The sequence below is a fragment of the Thamnophis sirtalis genome, unplaced genomic scaffold (genome assembly GCF_051295495.1).
Source record: "Thamnophis sirtalis isolate CommonGarterSnake01/CBP01778 unplaced genomic scaffold, rThaSir2_p1.2 scaffold_9, whole genome shotgun sequence".
In the NCBI taxonomy this organism is placed as follows: Eukaryota; Metazoa; Chordata; class Lepidosauria; order Squamata; family Natricidae; genus Thamnophis; species Thamnophis sirtalis.
In genome coordinates, this window is record NW_028261389.1 from 54,306,931 (window position 1) to 54,326,867 (window position 19,937).

The 19,937-nt window shown below is 46.9% G+C and overlaps 1 pseudogene; it reads left to right on the top strand.

Moving 5' to 3' along the window:
• Nucleotides 1-8,059: 8,059 nt before the first annotated feature.
• LOC106545392 (anaphase-promoting complex subunit 2-like) lies at nucleotides 8,060-19,421 on the top strand (annotated as a pseudogene).
• Nucleotides 19,422-19,937: the final 516 nt, after the last annotated feature.

The window sequence follows — 19,937 nt, forward strand, 5'->3', positions numbered from 1 at the left end:
TAGATCTGAAACATTTCTAATTATTTCAAGACTTTTTTGAACTGATAATGACAATTAGTGGTTTAATTCTTGTTTCTTGAATTGATACTATTTCTTTCATATATGTCTTATAGAATGCATATTAATACTAGTGCTATAGACATCTAAGACAAAGCTCAGGATAAAATTACTTTTATATATCTGCTTAGCAGAAAAGTTATGTAATGAAGTAGGTTATGGTAGTACTCTCCAAATATTGTCTACCATTGTTTTTTTTAAAGAGCATATTTAATAAACAATAATGAATGGAAAATAGATGTAGCCTTTCAGGACAGGCATTCCTGAAGACAACTCTTTTTGTTTCAAGACCTAGATATCAACCCTATTAATATGAAATGATCCATGAGATAGCTTAAAGTTTAGAGGTATGATAACAATAGATTTATCTACATTTATCTTACTGCTAATAATGAGATACATTGAGTTTTATGGTAATCTTGAAAAATGATTAGTAGGGAAATATCAAGAATCACAGTCAGCTCTGCCGCAGCTGGCTCTCTAGGAAAGAAAGATGCTTGATTCCATCAGGTTACAAGGGTCTCTTACTAAAGACAACTGGAAGCAGTGAAAGTGTAAGATCCTGCCTCCCCAGACTTCTCAAGAAAGCAGAACTCTTGAAACAAAAGCCATCTCAAAAGGAATTTTAATGGAAGATTGTGAGTAGAGTTCACTTTTTGAGTACAATTAGAATTATATGTCGGGGGGGGGGGGGCATCAGGATTTTAAATATGTTTAGGTGGGCCATGGCCAAAAAAAAGTTGGGAACCATTGGATTAAATCATTGCAGACAGAGCCCCTCCCAAAGTCCAATTCATCATCGAGCCAATCCCAAGGTGTGAAGATGTTATGGGAAACTCAGGCTGAGATGATAAATGCCAGTCTCCCAGGCAGCGCTGCTGCTCTTCTCCAAAGACGAGATAAGGCAGCTGGCTTGAGGCACATTCCTTTCCCGCTTCCCAAGGTCCCAAAAGTTACAGCAAGGAAAGCAAGGAATAGAAACAGAAACTGCATTCAAAGATCCCCGCCAAGCCTCCATCAGAATGACAAAAATGTCCCTATAGGAATCTATGGGATGTGACAGAAAGCGAGGCCAGATCCGAAGAAAACCCACACAAATTGCTATACTGTTCCAAACCCTTAGACCTCCCCATTTTGACCAGCTCATCAGTGCCCAGTAGGATGGTAACTGAATGTTTTGAGAACAGGACACTTTGAGAAGCAGTTAACACTCCATTTCCAGTTCCTGAGCACCCAAAGGTCCTTAAAGAGAACCAGATGATACTGGTTGACACCTCTGCTTCCTATCCATGCTGCTCTCGCCATCTTTTCCACTGTACAACAGACCCCCTTTCCACACCATCCTCCTCTTTCTCAGGATTGTGGCAGGCTGCAGCACAAATGATGGAAAGGATAGCCTGATATGCTGCCCTTCTTCATAGGGACATTAGTCCTGGAAAGAGATAGAGAAAGATTAGTTAGTATTCCGTGGTTTATGTAGATATTGGTTATGGATCTCTGGAGTAGTTTAGGTGCATGCACATGCCGTGCATCCACCCATTCGGTTTCAGAAAGGGGAAAATGTTTCCAGGCAAATGAGGCCATATTCCAGGCAATATTTTTCCACTGTGCTTGCAGGAGTCAAAAATGTCTTTAATGTCAAAATGCTGTTCCCGTTCAATCAGGGTGGGGCTGGAAGGGTTCCTGGCTCCGGCCATAATGAAGGAGTTAGTGCCAGCTTCAACAGGCTGCAATGAAATATCGGATTGATTTGTCTGAGATTTTTGGGAAGCGTTAGTTGTAGTGCGACAGGGTTGATGATTTTACAAATGGGAAAAAGGCCCCAGTTTTTTTGACTTCTGTCTAGATTGAGATATAGTTACATAACTATATAACTATAAAGGTTGACTTTCTCTCCCATTTCAAAGGTTTGGAATGTGTGCAAGATATGTGTCATCTAGTGCTTTATGGACCAAGGGCTAGATGTGTTGTAGTTGGGTGATCAAGTCAGCCAATGAGACAGTCTGAGGCATGCTTTGGGGCAGTTCTGGCATGGCAATGAATTCTTCCCCTTGCATAGGTTGAAGGGAAACTGTATGAAACCCAAAGGGCCCTGCTGCTTTTGAATCATGCCTTTTCTCTAGGACTAAAGCTCATCATCTCTTAGGAATGTAGAGTTTCCCTCCAACTTATGCAAAGCCCTCACACATTCATTGTTATGTTTCTTAAACTAGTTGCCATCTTTTAGGGCTATTTTCAGTGTTTCAATTTCTTTGTTAGGTGTAGTTTTTGGCTGCTTTGCTCGAGCTCTTATGATAACTGGAATTGCTATTTGCTTTGAAGGGATAACTGGCTGGATGAGCTCCAGCTTAACACGATTGTATTGTGGCACTCTAGATAAAAGCATCCACTAAAAAGTCACCCTTGTGATATAGCGTAAAGCAGACATGTCAAACACGCAGCCCGTGAGCTGGATCTGGCCCGCGATAGGCTCTGAGTTGCCTCTCTATTGCCAGGGTCATGATAAAACATAAACTCTTGGTGTGCCACCATTCTCCTCACCACTCATTCAGTGACAAATGTTGTGGGGGCTCCCGCTGCCCTAGTTCCATTTGATTAGCAGAAAGCTACAGGTATCTTACATTCTCTAAGGCAGTGGTCTCTAACCTTGGCAACTTTAAGACCTGGCTGGCTGAGGAACTCTGAGAGTTGAAGTCCACAAGTCTTAAAGTTGCCAAGGTTGGAGACCACTGCTCTAAGGCACAGTCCCACTTTTTCCACCCCACTAGGGCTGACCCGAATCCGAAATGGCAGTCAAATCCCCTTTATTGTACAAAGAAGGCACCTCATGTTCTACGGGGATGGTTATGGGAGGAGCATCCCAAGTTACCAAGGGCTCTTCATTGGTGTCAGTGTGCGCCTGCGCTGGGAAGATGGCTGCCTGAGCTTTTCGCTCCGGCTGAGAAGAGCGTTCAACTGTCCTGAACTGAACCCTCCCCCGCTGTTTATCAGATCTAAGCAGTGGGGGATCTAAGAGAAGAGCTTGGACTGAGCCTGGGAGTGGTGAGCGAATTTAAAAAAGCATTACCCAGGGGCTTATCCAGAGGCTCTGAAACGGATTCTGGCATTCCTCAGCATTCTCGGCATTTACGAACGGCATTGCGAACGACCTTCGGCTTACTGGGCGTCTTCCCCCCCCCCTCACACGGACGGCTATTCCCAGCAGGAGTGGAGCCGAGCTGAGTTTGGGCTGTTTCCTGCCTTAGCGTGGAGAGTGCTCGAGGTGTTTGGGGCGGGTGTGAGGTGGCATTATTCTTTGAACTTTGTTTAAAGGTGCTGAAGACGCTGTAGCCGGCATTGTGAGAACTAATGCAGTTTAGCTGACTGGGAGACTTTGCCTGAGGTGTTATTTGTTCGCTGGGACTCTAGACCAGCTGGGAGCGTCGTGATTGCTGTGAGTGGCGCCTGAAAGACCACTATAGCCCAGCTGCCAGGAGGGGGGTCCCCTCACTTGATTGCTACAACTATCATAGCCACCTGACAACTATCATAGCCACCTGAGAATGCTGTGGCTGGCAGGAGTGCCGAGGCTTTTCCGTGTGAGTTGCTGAAAATTGAACCTTTCTGTAGGCCACTTGTCAACATCATAGTCTAGCTGCTTGAAGATTGTGGCCTTATTGTTCTGGATGCTGTGGAGTTTGTGGGCCTTATTTTGCAAATCTTTGTTGGGCCACCTGTGGTGAGAGACGGGCGGTGGCCTCCCGACCACTGGGGCCGAAGTCACCCGTGGAACCTGGAAGAGCAGGCTGAAACCATCTGGCTGCTGTGGGAGCTGCTATCGGTGACTGCTGGGGGGGCCTGACAGCCCTGGGATTGCCTGACACCTCCTCTGCTGTTTGTGCCGCTGTAGGGTCAGGCTAGGGACAGGGTAGGGTTAGGTTAGAATTTAGGGTGGGTTAGTTTAAGATATAGTTAGGATAAGGTTAGGATTAGGGTGAGGGAGGGGGTGGGGTCGCTAGCCTGATGGCCTACCGATGGGCTGCTTCCACAGGTAGTGTCACGGTACAGCTGGGAGTGGAGTTCTCCCCCCCCCTTTTACCGTGGGGTTATCCCTGGCTCCCGGGTGTTCTTTGCCCCCGATGGGAGGGAGTGCTGCTGGCCGCCGTCTCCTGCGGCTGGCCCTACAACTTTTGCCGTTATCCTTTACTGCCTGCAGCCCACTTGACTTTCAGACTTGCCTGGATTTGCTCTGGACTACTGTGAATTATCATTTCATGTCCCACTACCCTTGGACTCCGGATATCTATTTCTCGGGAAGTTTGGACACTATTTCCCCGCTGCTTTGGACTATACAATTGGCTGGACTGCGCAGGCTCATAATCATAATCTTAATTTTTATACATTTGTAAATTTTTATTTAATTTTTATATTTATATGTATGGGGAGTGTATGGTATGACTGTGATTGACTGAATGTCCCACTTTTATTATTATATTGCTGTTTTGCTTTTAACTTGTATTGTGGGGATTGACCGGTTGTATGCATGGGTGTGTTTGGTGGGCCGGGAGTTTAGCTGGGACCTCCTGCACTGAGTGCTTTGGCAGAAGGGCTAGGGGGCCCCGGGCCTGGTCCCGGCCCTTGGTTGTGTGTGTTGAAGGGCATGCCGATGAACCCGGTAGCTGGGGGAGAGGGTGAAGGGACCACAGATGCGGGAGTGGGCCGGAACATTGGGGTCATAATGGGGAGGGGCAGATATGGCGGGAACTTCAGGGCAAGCCATTACCGGGGAAGGAGGGTTCCCTACGTCAGAGGGATCCCCCCTTCCGGCCCTGTGAGTTCCACTCCAAGGCCAGATGGTGTGAGTAATCAGGACTCTGGTCTCAGGTTGCTGTTGCTAAATGCCAGATCTGTGGTTCATAAGGCTCCCCTCGTCCAGGACCTAATTACAGACGAGGGGGCAGATCTGGCATGTATTACTGAAACCTGGCTGGGCCCGGAGGGAGGAGTCCCCCTCACAGAAATGTGCCCAGAGGGTTTTCAGGTGCTTCATCAACCGCGAACCCAGAGAAGGGGCGGAGGAGTGGCCATTGTTATCCGACAGTCTTTAGTTCCTCGTAGGATCTCTGCTCCGGAGCTTGTCGGGTGTGAGTCCTTGCTGGTGAAGTTGGACCTTGCGGGTCAAGTGGGCTTGTTGTTGACGTACCTGCCTCCCAACAGCGTGACAACAGCCCTCCCCTTGCTCCTCGAGTCAGTAGCCGAGCTGGCGTTTGAGTTCCCCAGACTTATGATACTGGGGGACTTTAACTTGCCTTCGCTCGGCGAACACTCTGATGGAGCACAGGAGTTCATGGCTTCCATGACAGCCATGGGCTTGACCCAAGTAATCCAGGGCCCGACCCACTCAGCGGGTCACACACTCAACCTCGTATTTCTCTCGGAGCAGTGGAGTTGTGATCTTGGTTTGAGGGGTAGTGAGATCTTGCCCCTGTCATGGTCAGACCACTTCCTACTGAGGCTTGACTTTCGGAGACCAATCCCCCGCTGTAGGGAGGAGGAACCGATTAGGTGGTTCCACCCCAGGCGTCTTATGGATCCTCAGGGTTTCCAGACAGCGCTTGGCGTTATGCCTGATACTCTCACCCGCAGTTCGGTGGAGACCTTAGTTGCTACTTGGAACTCGGTAGCGTCTGAGGCTCTCCACAGAATTGCACCTTTACGGCCGATCCGCAGCAGTGGATCCAGGAGGGCTCCTTGGTTTACCGAGGAACTCCGGGAGATGAAGCGCCAAAAGAGACGCCTAGAGCGCCGCTGGAGGGCCAGTAAATCCGAGTCAGACCGAGCACTCCTGAAAACCTGCATCGGAGCATATCTATTGGCAATACGGACAGCTAAGAACAATCACATTGCCGCTCTGATAGCGTCCGCTGAGTCTCGCCCTGCCACCTTGTTTAGGGTGACCCGCTTCCTCCTAAATACGAGGGTTGCGGATAACCCTTTACAAGGTAGAGCAGAGGAATATGTCCAGTTCCTCACGGACAAAGTTGCTCGGCTTCGGATGGACCTGGACTCCAATTGCGCAGAGCCAGCCAGGGTACCGGGGGAAGGTCTTGAACACCACCTCTGGACTGACTTTCAACCTGTTGCTCCTGATGAAGTGGACAAGGCCATGGGAGCGGTGAGTGCTGCCATGTGTGTACTGGACCCGTGCCCCTCCTGGCTGGTCGCGAACAGCAAGGAGGTGACGCGGAGCTGGGTCCAGGTGATGGTGGATGCTTCTCTTCGGGAGGGCTTCTTCCCACCGGCATTGAAGATAGCGGTGGTGAGACCCCTCCTGAAGAAGCCATCGTTGGACCCAGCTAGTTTGAACAACTACCGTCCAGTCTCCAACCTTCCCTTTATTGGGAAGGTTGTTGAGAACGTGGTAGCCTCTCAACTCCGACAGTCCTTGGATGAAGCCGATTATCTGGACGCCTTTCAGTCTGGATTCAGGCCTGGCTACAGCACGGAAACCGCTTTGGTCACACTGACCGATGATCTCTGGAGAGCCAGGGATGGAGGTCATTCCTCCATCCTGGTGCTCCTTGACCTCTCAGCGGCCTTCGATACTATTGACCATGGTATCCTTCTGCGACGGTTACAAGGGGTGGGAGTGGGCGGCACCATTTTCCGGTGGTTCTCCTACCTCTCGGACAGGTCGCAGTCGATGTTAGTTGGGGGAGAGAGGTCGACCCCTAGGCCCCTGAAATATGGGGTTCCTCAGGGTTCGGTCCTATCCCCCCTTCTGTTTAATATCTACATGAAGCCACTGGGTGAGATCATTCGACGGCACGGGATCAAATATCATCAATATGCGGACGATACTCAGCTGTATCTGTCCGCCCCGTGCCAACTCAGTGAGGCGGTTGACATGATGTGCCAGTGCCTGGAGGCTGTCAGTGTCTGGATGGGGGTTAACAAGCTTGTACTCAATCCAGACAAGACCGAGTGGCTGTTGTGTTTTCCTCCCAAGAATTTGGCCATTATTCCATCACTCAGGCTGGGGGGTGAAAATTTACGCCCCTCAGACAGGGCGCGCAACTTGGGAGTCCTCCTGGATCCACAGCTGACTTTAGAACATCACCTGTCGGCTGTGACCAGGGGGACATTTGCCCAGGTTCGCCTGGTGCACCAGTTGCGCCCCTACCTGAACCGGGAGGCACTCGCAACAGTCACTCACGCCCTCATGACCTCAAGACTGGACTACTGCAATGCGCTCTACATGGGACAGCCTTTGAAGAGTATTCGGAGACTTCAACTCGTCCAGAATGCAGCCACGCGAGCGATTGTGGATACACCTCGGTACACTCACGTTACACCTATCCTCCGCGAGCTGCACTGGCTACCGATCAGTCTCCAGATACGCTTCAAAGTGCTAGTCGTAACTTATAAAGCCCTTCATGGCATTGGACCTGGGTACTTGAGAGACCGCCTGCTGCCAATTACCTCCCAAAGACCCGTCAGATCACACAGGATCGGCCTCCTCCGGATTCCGTCCACCAGCCAATGCCATCTGGCTACTACCCGGGGGAGGGCCTTCTCTGTAGCAGTTCCGGCCCTTTGGAATGAACTCCCCGCGGAGATCCGGACCCTCATCTCTCTCCAGGTCTTCCAGAAAGCCGTCAAAACCTGGCTGTGCCGGCAGGCCTGGGGTTGATGAGTTCCCCTCCCCTCTCGACTGGTATGGCTATGTGATTTTCGTGTATTTTAATTATGTGTACTGTTGTTTATGTTCCCTTTCCCCTTTGAGTTGTTCGCCGCCCTGAGTCCCTCCTGGAGAAGGGCGGCATACAAATAAACCAAAACTAAACTAAACTAAACTAAGCTCATAATCAGGTTCCATGGGGCTTTGATCAGAGTTCTGTTAACCAGGAATCTAATGTTTTCATTGAAAGTCTTGAGGGAGCCTATGTGCCAATGTCACCATTGCCTCTGCAGTCCTTCAAGGTCATGGAAAGTTACTCAGTGAACACCCAAAGTCCCTGAGATGACACCCAATGTCCTTGGAGAATCTCCAAGGGTAGTGGACGGCTATTTCTGTACTTCTTTATCTTATCTAAAGTGTGCCAGCTTGGAGTGGATGGAGTGTGCCAGTGCTTCTAGGTGGAGAAGTGGACAATGTAGCACAATATATGAGTATCAAAATGTGTTCAGGGTTCTCCCTTGCTAAGACCCATCTTTATTCAGCTGAGTAAACGTGTAAAGCTTATCAAAGTTTCTTTATACCAAGCAACACCTGAAACTGGCAAAACAGCTCCAGGATCGTCATCAGGGAAACTCAATGACCTCTGCTCCCTTTAATACCATGTCATGAACCCTTGGGGAGTTTCCCCAGCTTTTTAGCTGGCACTGGGGTGTTCTTTGGGATTATGCGGGGTGCACGGCAATCTACAGCCTGATGGCCCTCCTTCCCACCCTTGAAACAGCCAGCAGTGGAGTGTCTTCGCAGGCTTGATTCTCTCCCCACTTCCCCACTTTTTAAGCCACCTCTCCTCTCTGCCAGGAAAGGCTTCTTCCATCCCTGGCTGTAGCAGTGGGGAGAGCGGGCCAGGTCAATTTCGGCTTTCTCCAGCCATGAAGTGTGGGGGTGGGGGCTTCAAATGCAGGCATTGTAGACATTGTCATTTAGCCCATCCTGGGAACACTTGAGCAGGTTCTGCAGCCGATGGATTAGTCGGTAAGCCAGCTCACAGAATTCTTTAGTGCAAATGGCCAGAGATTAACGCCCCTGGCTGATGGCTTTAATTTGGGTTTCAGCTTTGTAGTTGCCTAATGGATCCTAGAACCTCCAGCAGAGTGCTGTCATAAAGCGGTTAAAGATGTACAGCTTTGGGGCATCATTGTGAAGGATGACCATCCACTTTGCTGTGGCGCTGTCTAGTGCCAGCATTACCACCCTCGCCTTAACCCTTTAGTTGCTATGTCAGCCTCATATTGCTGCATGTAAATCCAGAGGTAGGTGATGAAAAAAGCCAGGGTTTGTGGGTTGACTGGGCCCCTCTGGCAGGGGGGCTGCGGCTCAGTGGTAGGATTCAAATAATTTAACAACCGGTTCTCTGCCCTAATGACCTGCTGGGTAGGTGTGGCTCGATGGCCATGTGACTGGGCGGGCTTGGCCAACTCAAGGTCACTCAGGTCAATGGGCACTTCACCTTAACTGTTACAATGTAATAAGGGTTAACCGGAGAGGCAGTTTCTGTAAGCAGGGCAGTAAAGATTAGGCTAGAAACAACACCAGAATGTTTCCTTCCTGCCTTCCTGACAGGATTAGCCCTATAAAGTGGAAAAAACCAAAAGGAGATTTCTTCCAACAACTGGTTCTCCAAACTGCTTAGAAAGTTACCGAGGCGCAAATTGGCTGAATCCCACCACTGCTGCGGCTGCTGGAGTGCCTGATTGGGGTGCATCCAGAACTTGGGTTTGGGCTCCTGACCCCCCTCGACAACAGCTCCATCCTGATCTCTCTGCACTGGAGCAGCCTGAAGGGACATGTGGGCCTGGGCTTCTCATGCTCGCAGGTTGTTCATGGCTCCCCTCAATGCTTCCATGGCTTGCTTGATCAATGTACCATCAGTTGCTGGGGCCCAGTTCTACTTTGAGTTCCATGTCCAATTCTCTTCTACGGGTTCCTCTGCCTCCCCAGGTGATGGTTTTGAGAATCCTTCATCCCATTCTTTATTTTCTATTTATCTATTTGTGGCATCATCAAATAGCAATTACACACACACAAACATACACAGTTCCTTGACCTACAACCATACTTGAGCCCAAAATTTATCCTGCTAAACAAGACAGTTGTTAAATGAGGTGTGCCTCATTTTATGACCTTTTCTGCTCCACATGTTCAGTGAATCACTGAAGTTGTTAAGTGAATCATGCATTCATTAAGCGAATCTGATTTCTCCCATTGACTCTTCTGATTGGAAGCCAGTGAACATCCTGCAATGGTCATAAGTGTGGAAAACGGTCATACATTTTTAATACTATTGTAACATCAATCATTAAACAAATGGTTTTAAATTGAGGACTACCTGTATATGTATGCATGTAAGCACTGTGTTAAGTTTGTGTGTGTGTATGTAAGAATGAAAGAAAGAAAATACAGTACACTCAAGTTGTGAATGAATTTTAACAATTGTTGGGAACCATGTTAAGTAGTTTAAGAGGAATCTCTGAAAACTTACAGAACACATATTATAGAGCACAGCAGCAACCTCAGCTTTATGAGTAAATCACTACTGCTCTGTGATACTGTTTTCCATCTCAGAAAGTTGATCCACAATAACAGCATGGGGAAAAATACTACAGGTTCTCAGGAAATGCAGGGCGGTTCACAAACCTAACATAATGACTCAGTTTCTCTCCCGAAATGAAATTGGAGGTAAAATAACATATTCATTGACGTTAATGGAACAAAAATTTAGCAGCTGTACCTTTTATCAATGTTTTTACATTTTTCATTATAACCATATAAAAAAACTAATTCATATACTGTATGACAGAATAAAAATAAAAATATTCCCGGAGAAAGGAGTTGACGTTACGACGATACGATGTGCGATCTCGGGGCTCCGATATTGCAGTCGATACTTTTGCCGCTGGACGGTCCATCTGGACCTAAACCGTTACAAAGAGACGGTGACAGGGAAGAGTATGTCTTGCTGATCGCAGGGACATCTCAAAGTCCCTGATTGATCCAAGAGAATCTCTTCTAGCCAGCGACAAAAAGCACAGCCTCAAGCTGCTGAAGTCGGGACAGCTCCGCAACGGAAGGAAAAGCGGAAAGAGAAAGTGTGTCCATCTGGTGAGGAAATTTTATTTTTTATAAAAGATTGCCCCAAAAAAGATTGAAGTTAAATTAAATTGGTAAAGAAAAGGAAATAAGCAGCAGAATTAAGCATTCTTGGAGAGTGTGTTACCTTTTTTTAATTTTATTTTTTCTATCGATGGAAATTTTGTGAATATTTTTTACTTTTTAAAGTGAAAGTTTCAGATTTTCTTCTTCTATTTCTTTTTTATCTATGGATTAAATTTTTTCCTTTACTTATACAATATTGGTTGGGATGGATTTTTTCTTTTTATTTGGTTTCATTTAAGAACTTTATTTCTTCTAAAGCCTGAAACATAAAGAAGATTTAAAAGGTATATAAAGAGGGTAGCAACCTTAGAGGGAAAAGAAGTTACACTGTCACTTGGAGGATGGAGGATGAGACCAGGAAACATTGCTTTTTCTTTTTTTCCTTTGATCATTTTGATCTTGCACTTCAAAGGCTTCAGCTTGTTTATAAAGAAGGGCATGGATTGTTTACGCAGGTGCTCTCTGGATGCTTGTTGCTAGCTGGAAAGAAGTGAAAACAAAGATTTGTTTTTAAACTAGAGTGGCAGTGTTTATTAATTGCAAGGATGACACAACTTCAAAAAGAAACCATAACACTACAACAGATTATGTGGGGAATTCAAAAATTATTAGAAACAACAGAGAGAATTGAGAAGAGATAGGAAAATATTGAAAATATAAACTTTAATGTGGCAAAACCTGATGGAAAAATGGAAGATACTCAGCAAATAGAAGATATTCAACAAATGGAAAAAGTGGAGGCTGGAGTCCTAAAAACCCAGGGAAAAAATGAACAAAGAGGCAAGATAACAGTGGATATTGACAGTGAACTAGTGTGTGTCAAGCATGCCTCCTTCATTATCCAAGAAAGGAAAACCTCAACTCCATTTTAATAGAGATAAAGTACTTTTACTAGATATGAAGTGAAAACAGCTAAAGGAAAGCAAGATGTGAGCCAGAAAGGCGGGAACATGTTTGTTTGGAATGTTTGGAATGTTTATTTAATTTGTATACCGCCCCACTCCCGAGGGACTCGGGGATGCTAACAACCAAAAAGGGAGGGAGGGGATACAAATAAGACAAAAGACAAACAATGTAAAAACAACAACAGTCACAACATTTCAAGTGGGGCTGGAATTCTTCAGCCCCAGGCCTGCCAGAACAACCAGGTCTTCGTGGCTTTGCGGAAAGCCTGGAGGGTGGTGAGGGTCTGGATCTCCACAGGGAGATCGTTCCAGAGGGCTGGAACAGCCACAGAGAAGGCCCTCCCCCAGGGATTTGCCAGTCGGCACTGGCTGGCGGATGGAATTCGGAGGAGGCCTAATCTGTGGGATCTGATCAGTCGTAGGGAGGTAATTGGCAGGAGGCGGTCTCTCAAGTACCCAGGTCCGATACCATGTAGGGCTTTAAAAGTAACGACTAGCACCTTGAAGCAAGTCCAGAGTCCAATAGGCAGCCAGTGCAGCTCGCGGAGGATAGGTGTAACGTGGGTGTACCGAGGTGCACCCACTATCGCTCGCGCGGCTGCATTCTGGACAAGCTGAAGTCTCCGAATACTCTTCAAGGGCAGCCCCATGTAGAGCATGTTACAGTCTTGAGGTCACAAGGGCGTGAGAGACTATTCGAAGACCCTCCCTGTCCAGGTAGGGTCGCAATTGGTGTACCAGGCGAACCTGGGCAAATGCCCCCCTGGTCACAGCCAACAGATGATGTTCTAAAGTCAGCTGTGGGTCCAGGAGGACTCCCAAATTGCGAACCTTGTCTGAGGGGCATATAATTTCACCCCCCAGCCTGAGAGATGGAGTACATAGCCAATCTTTGGGAGGGAGCATCAATAGCCACTCAGTCTTGTCAGGATTGAGTGCAAGCTTGTTCATTCCCATCCAGACCCTGACAGCCTCCAGGCACTGACACATCACTTCAACTGCTTCACTGAGTTGGCAAGGGGTGGACAGATACAGCTGAGTATCATCTGCGTATTAATGGTATTTTATCCCGTGCCAACGTATGATCTCGCCCAGCGGCTTCATGTAGATATTAAATAGGAGGGGGGATAGGACCGAACCCTGCGGCACCCCATAATTGAGGCGCCTGGGGGTCGATCTCTGCCCTCCCACCAACACCGACTGCGACCTATCCGAGAGGTAGGAGGAGAACCACCGAAGAACGGTGCCTCCCACTCCCACCTCCCGCAACCGCCACAGAAGGATACCATGGTCGATGGTATTGAAGGCCGCTGAGAGGTCAAGAACCAGGATAGAGGCCTGGCCCCATAAGGCATGCCATATACATATCAAACGTTTTCTAAGGGGAAGAGTGTCTACTCCGCTTGAGCTACTTTCTTATGTAAATAAGGATTGAACAACGTACAAAAGTGATTGTGGGTTGTAATCCTTTAATGCTGGGACAGGGCGTGATTTTGCAGCTACTTCACAGATGCACGTTTTTTTTCTATAGCATTAGTATTGTTAATAGGATTCTTTTTAAAATCATCTGGATTGATAAACAATCTTAATCTTGCCCACTGCTGGAAATACTCCAGAAAATGTGTTTTAAATTAGTAATAATTTTTATAGCATTAGCTGGCTGGCTGATCTGTTGAAAGAGGGAGGCATGTTTTGTTCAGAATAGTTTGTGAAATTGAGATATGTGGTTCTGAAGCATTGACACACCTTTCAAAAGTAACTCACAGTGCAGTTTAACATCATGTCCGGACTACATCCTTGTGTTTCCCCCCAAAATGAATTGTCATTGCCTTGATCTCATTCCCAGTAACGAGTGAAATATCTTTAATCATTAGTTGTACTAGCTATAAAGTGGCATTTTTCCTCCTTTCCTATTGACTTTCCTTGTCAGAAGGTCACAAAAGTTACCAACATGACCCCAGAACACTGCAACCATCTTAAATATGAGTAAGTTGCCAAGTATCTGAATTTTCATTACATGGGCATGGGAATGGTGCAACGGTTATGTGTGAAAAACAGTCATAACTCATTTCTTTCAGTGCCATTGCAACTTCATACTGTCACTAAACTAACAGTTGTAAGATAAATACCACCTGTATTTCACAAATTGCTAGGGAAGATACAAACTTGCTCTCTTCCTGCCTACAATCCAAACTCTGCTATCTCTTTGCTCTCTGAAAAGCCTTTTTCCTCCTGCTGCAGACTACAGGTAGTCCTCAGATTATGACTATAATTGAGCCCAAAATTTCTTTCGTTAAGTGAATTTTGCCCTATTTTATTATCTTTCTTGCCACTTGTTAAATGAATCACTGCACTTGTTACTAACGTTAAGTGAATCTGGCTTCTCCATTGACTTTGCCTTGTCAGAAGGTTGCAAAAGATGATCATATGACCTCAGGACACTGCAACCATCATAAATACAGTATGAGTCAGTTGCCAAGCATCCAAAATTTGATCTTATGACCATGGGGATGCTACAATGGTCATAACTGTCAAAAATTGTCATAAGTCACTTTTTCAATACCTTTTCAATGATGAAGATTTTGATCGTTTGCTGCTTCATACAGAAGTTCGTTGGCTATCAAAAGGCAACTTTGTGAGATGCTTTTACAATCTTTTTGACACTGTTGTGGAGTTTTTTGAAGACAAGAATGCTTTGCTCAGTGGTGAACTCAAAGAGATCAGGCATGACGTTCCTTATTTATCAGAACTATTTGCAAAGTTCAATGAAGTGAATTTGCAGTTGCAAGGAAATGTGGTCAATTCTTATTAAGGCCAAATCTGTCATCTCTACGTTTATTTCAAAGTTAACTCTATTCAAGCGCAATATAGGCCATTGCAAGCTATACCAATTTCTGAGCTTCTCTGAGCTAGAAGAGAAAGGTGGGATATAAGATGATGATTTGGACATGCTGCATATGTCTGAGCGATATCAGGATCTTCTTTTGAGGGAAATTCCAGATTGGGTGATAAATCCATTTTCAGATACTGAGGACATTAACTAAAAAGGTTTTTAAATTGGATTTTGGATAAATGTGCAATTAATTGTTACAGTTTGAATTTTACTGTTACTATCTTCCTTCCATTGTGCAAACCACCCAGTCACAGGACTCCCCCCAGCCACACCCACCAAGCTATGCCCACAGAACCGGTAGTAAAAAAATTTGAATTCCACCACTGGGTGGAGGGCACTCAAGATCAGTTTGTAGCACCAAGGGGGCGGTGGACTGAAAAAGTTTGGGAACCACTGGTATAGAAAAAGGAAAAAGAGAAGAATGGATGGACTTAAGGGGAGAAATTTTGACCAAAACACTACTGATAACCAGTATAATAACGTGTATGTATGTATGTATGTATGTATGTATGTATGTATGTATGTATTAGTTTGATAAGAGGAAATTTAGTAAAAAAAATTAAATGTCAAAAAAGGGGGAAAAGCAAGTTAAATCATTAAATAAATGACTGGATAATGATGAAAAGGGAAATTGGATATAAATTGTAAACAATGATTAAGAAAAGAGGTGTAAAAACTTTGTAAATTACCAATTAACAATTACCGTCCAGTCTCCAACCTCCCCTTTGTGGGGAAGGTTGTTGAGAAGGTGGTGGCCTTTCAGCTCCAGTGGGCCTTGGAGGAAGCCAGCTATCTGGACCCATTCCAGTCCGGCTTCAGACCGGGTTACAGCACAGAAACCGCTTTGGTCGCATTGACCGATGATCTCTGGAGAGCCAGGGATGGAGGCCATGCCTCCATCTTGGTTCTCCTTGACCTCTCGGCGGCTTTCGATACCATCGACCATGGTATCCTTCTGCGACGACTGCGGGAGGTGGGGGTGGGAGGCACTGTTTTGCAGTGGTTCTCCTCCTACCTCTCGGACAGGTCGCAGTCGGTGTTGATTGGGGGGCAGAGATCGACCCCTAGGCCCCTAACATATGGGGTGCTGCAGGGGTCGGTCTTGTCCCCCCTACTATTTAACATCTACATGAAACCGCTGGCGAGATCATTCGGAGGCACGGGATAAGATACCACCAATACGCGGACGATACCCAGTTGTATCTGTCCGCCCCGTGCCAACTCAATGAAGCGGTGGACGTGATGAACCGGGGTCTTGAAGCCGTTAGGGACTGGATGAGGGCTAACAAGCTCGTACTCAACCCGGAAAAGACCGAGTGGCTGTTGTGTTTCCCTCCCAATAATTTGGCTAGTGTTCCATCACTCAGGCTGGGGGGCCAAATATTATACCCCTCAGACAGGGTTTGCAACTTGGGAGTCCTCCTGGACCCACAGCTGACCTTTAATCATCATCTGTCGGCTGTGACCAGGGGGGCATTTGCCCAGGTTCGCCTGGTGCACCAGTTGCGACCCTACCTGAACCAGGAGGCTCTCACAACAGTCACTCATGCCCTTGTGACCTCTAGGCTGGAATACTGCAACGTGCTCTACATGGGGCTGCCCTTGAAGAGCATCCGGCGACTTCAGCTAGTACAGAATGCGGCCGCGCGAGTGATTGTGGGTGCACCTCGGTTTGCCCACATAACACCTATCCTCCGCGAGCTGCGCTGGCTACCTGTTGATCTCCGGGTGCGCTTCAAGGTGCTACTTACCACCTACAAAGCCCTCCATGGTAGTGGATCTGGGTACTTGAGAGACCGCCTCCTGCCAATTACCTCCTTGCGACCTATTAGATCACACAGATTAGGCCTCCTCCGAGTCCCATCCGCCAGTCAGTGTCGACTGGCAACTACGCGGAGGAGAGCCTTTTCAGTAGTAGCTCCGACCCTTTGGAACGATCTCCCCGTGGAGATTCGTACCCTCACCACCCTACAGACCTTCCGCACAGCCCTCAAGATCTGGCTATCCCGTCAGGCCTGGGGTTAAAGATTATAATCCGTCCCCTCCCGAATGATGAATGAATGTTGCTTCTAGTTTTAATTACGTACTGTCTTTATATGTCATTGTGTGTACTCCCTTCCCTATACGTTGTAAGCCGCCCTGAGTCCCTTCAGGGAAAAGGGCGGCCTATAAATAAATTTATCTATCTATCTATCTATCTATCTATCTATCTATCTATCTATCTATCTATCTATCTATCTATCTATCTAAATTTGGTATAAATTTTTAAACATCTTCTTGAGCCACTCTGTACACATACTCCAAACTACTGGATTCCTTAGCCACATGATGATTCCTAAATTTAGAAGGATTTATCTTAAGTTTAAGATTAGGAATAACCTAAACTGCTCAAATTTAGTGCAACAGGAAGAAGCTGAGTTCAATGCAGAGATGTTATTGACTTCTTTTTTTATTTCCTTTGTCTTAATATATTTTAGACTGTGTTTGTTAAAAATCTATACCGTGTACGGGCTCTGGGAAGTCGGGGGGGGGGAAGGGAGGTGGAGTGTTAGGGGGGAGGGGGGATATATAGTATGTGTTAGATTTCAAAGTAACGCGATTGCACTTGTATACTGTTGCTCTTTAATTCCAGTGTAAAAATAGGACAAGCTGAATATATTAATAGATAGTAGAAATACACCGAAGGGAGGAGTAGAGGGATAGAAGAAAGAGGGGTAGAGAGGGTGGGAGAGAGGATTGGAGGGAGGGTGAGAAGGAAGGGAGGGAGTGTACCGGGAGAGAGGAGTGGTAGAGAGGGAGGGGAAGTAGGGCAGAGGGGAATGATGGAGGGAAGATGGAAAGTTGGAGGGGGGGCGAAAGAAAGGGTGTATGGAGGGTTGAAGAGGTACATTGGGTTTCTATTTTGGGGGGTATTGTTGACAAGAGGAATGGCTGTGTTTATTGTATAATGTTATATGGCCCCGGTTGTGCACAGTATATATGTGACTGTACGAAAATGAAAATGGAAAATAAAAACACATTTACACAAAAAAGAAAAAGAAAAAAAAGAAGGATTTATCCTTGTCTAGATTCAATGCCCTCCCAACAGCTACTAAAAAGAGACACCCAAAGATCCCTTTTAAAACATGTTATTTTCTATTGTTGCCTCTACAGACGCTCACCAGAAACTTACTTTATCTTAAATTGTTATTATCAGATAAATCTGATTTTACTTCCTCAACCACACCTTCTATTAATTTGGGTTAATTAATTCAATTATTAACTGAAAGAAATTACATTGGTTTCTTTCAATTAAAAATTAAACCAGTGTATGGTTTAATACGGTTTGAATAATTTACTACATATTTTAACTCCTTAATTTGTTATATTTTGCTCAAATTAGGGAAAGTCATACACTACATGGATCAATCATACAATCTTGAATAGAGATAATCATGTAATTATGTTCTTTTTCTAAAGCAAAATATAGTTTTCAGTTCACATTGTTAGTCACATACTGCATTAAGCCATAATGTAATTTGTTTGGTTTGAGTCCCATGTTGTATGATTCCAGCTAACCCACTTTAAAAGCACTACTTTGGGAGAGTCAATTTAGTGCCTTATCTCAGGCATTGCTTCTATTGTTTTACACATTTCCTGCCTACCCTTTTTGCCTTTGAAGCTCCTGCTGCATTAATACAGTGAAGGTTCTCAGCACAATACTGTCAGAGGCCGCCGGAGCCCGAGGCACACCTGCAGGCCGCAGAGATGCACCCGGTGGCTTCCGGAGAAGGACGTGGTGCTCTACACCTCCATTTGCAACGCCGCATCCATTTGCAACGCCTCGTGGCGCCTGCTGGAGGCCTTTGGACTGCTGCACCGCCGCCTGGAGCCCTACCTGCGCGGCCTGGGCCTGCTGGAGGAGTGGACACAGCCGGTGGGGCGCTGCTGCCCGGGCGGCCTGCGCGAGAGAGCCGGGGCCCTGCTGCGCACTGTCCTCTTCTTCGCGCCCCCCACAGACTTCCACGAGGCCACCCGCCACTTCTACGGCCGCAGCTTCCGCATCTACATGCGGCAGCGCGGCAGCGGGGCCGAGGAGGAGGCGGGTGGTGGGGGCTGCGGCTGCGGGGAGGAATGCTGCTGGTGTCCGCTGGTCGTGGAGCAGTTCCAGCAGCTCAACGCCATCCTTTACGAGCTGAACCTGCTGGAACGGGTGAGCGCCGACGCCGTGACCCACGTGCTGCACAAGATGATCGAGGAGCGCGTGGAGTGGCGCTGCCAGGGCGAGTGCGAGCGCTCTTTCCTCACCGAGTTCCAAGAGTGGATTGAGAAGGTCATCGGCTGGCTCAGCAGGGTCTTCCTGCAAGAGAGTGCCAGGGCGTCCCTGCCCAGCAGCCCCCTGAAGCTTCTGCTACTGCCTATATGCCAGCTTGAGCATCAAGGAGCTCTACAGCATCATCCGCAATTTCCCGGAGTCGAAGCCTGCAGTGGAAGACCTGAAGTATTCCCTGGAAAGGATGAATCAGCGGCAGCAGCTCCTGACCTCCCTGAAAAGCGCCTTGGAACTACGGCTGCTCCATCTCGGAGTGAACATTTGGACATCATTACCCTCTACATTTTGGCCATCAAAGCCCTGCGGGAGCTGGACTGCCTTTGTTTTGCGGCCTCAAGAATGGCATTTTAACTAGTGTGCTGAGTGTATGATAGTACGACTGTGAGAGTGAATATGCCCACCTTTAATTTAATTAATTTAATTATTTTTATCATTGTATTGTATTTTTAATGACTACTGTGGGGTGCGCCTAAGTAGAATGTTTGTTGGGTGAACATGATAGGACTAGGGGTGTGACCTGGAGCCCCCTCCACTGAGTGCAGAAGCAGAAGTGGATGGGGACCCGGATCCGCCCCTCACCCTAGAGCGAATGCTATGTGTGGCCTGCCGGGAAGAATGGGGGCCATGGGAGAGTGGGGAGGGTCTACGGATGGGGGAGAGGGTCGGAGCATTTCGGTTACGACCAGGAGGGGCAGATATGACGGGAGCTGTAGGGCTAGCCTGTGGGAATAATTGCAGAGAACTGCTCCCACAGGATGTGCCATAGTGCACACGAAACAATGAAAGTGCATGGGCTGTGGAAAACAGGATAAATGACATAAAAAAGTAATGGCCACAGGCAGGTCTGGCCCTAAGTGATAACATTGTATGCTAATGAGAGTAATAAGAATAAAAGGG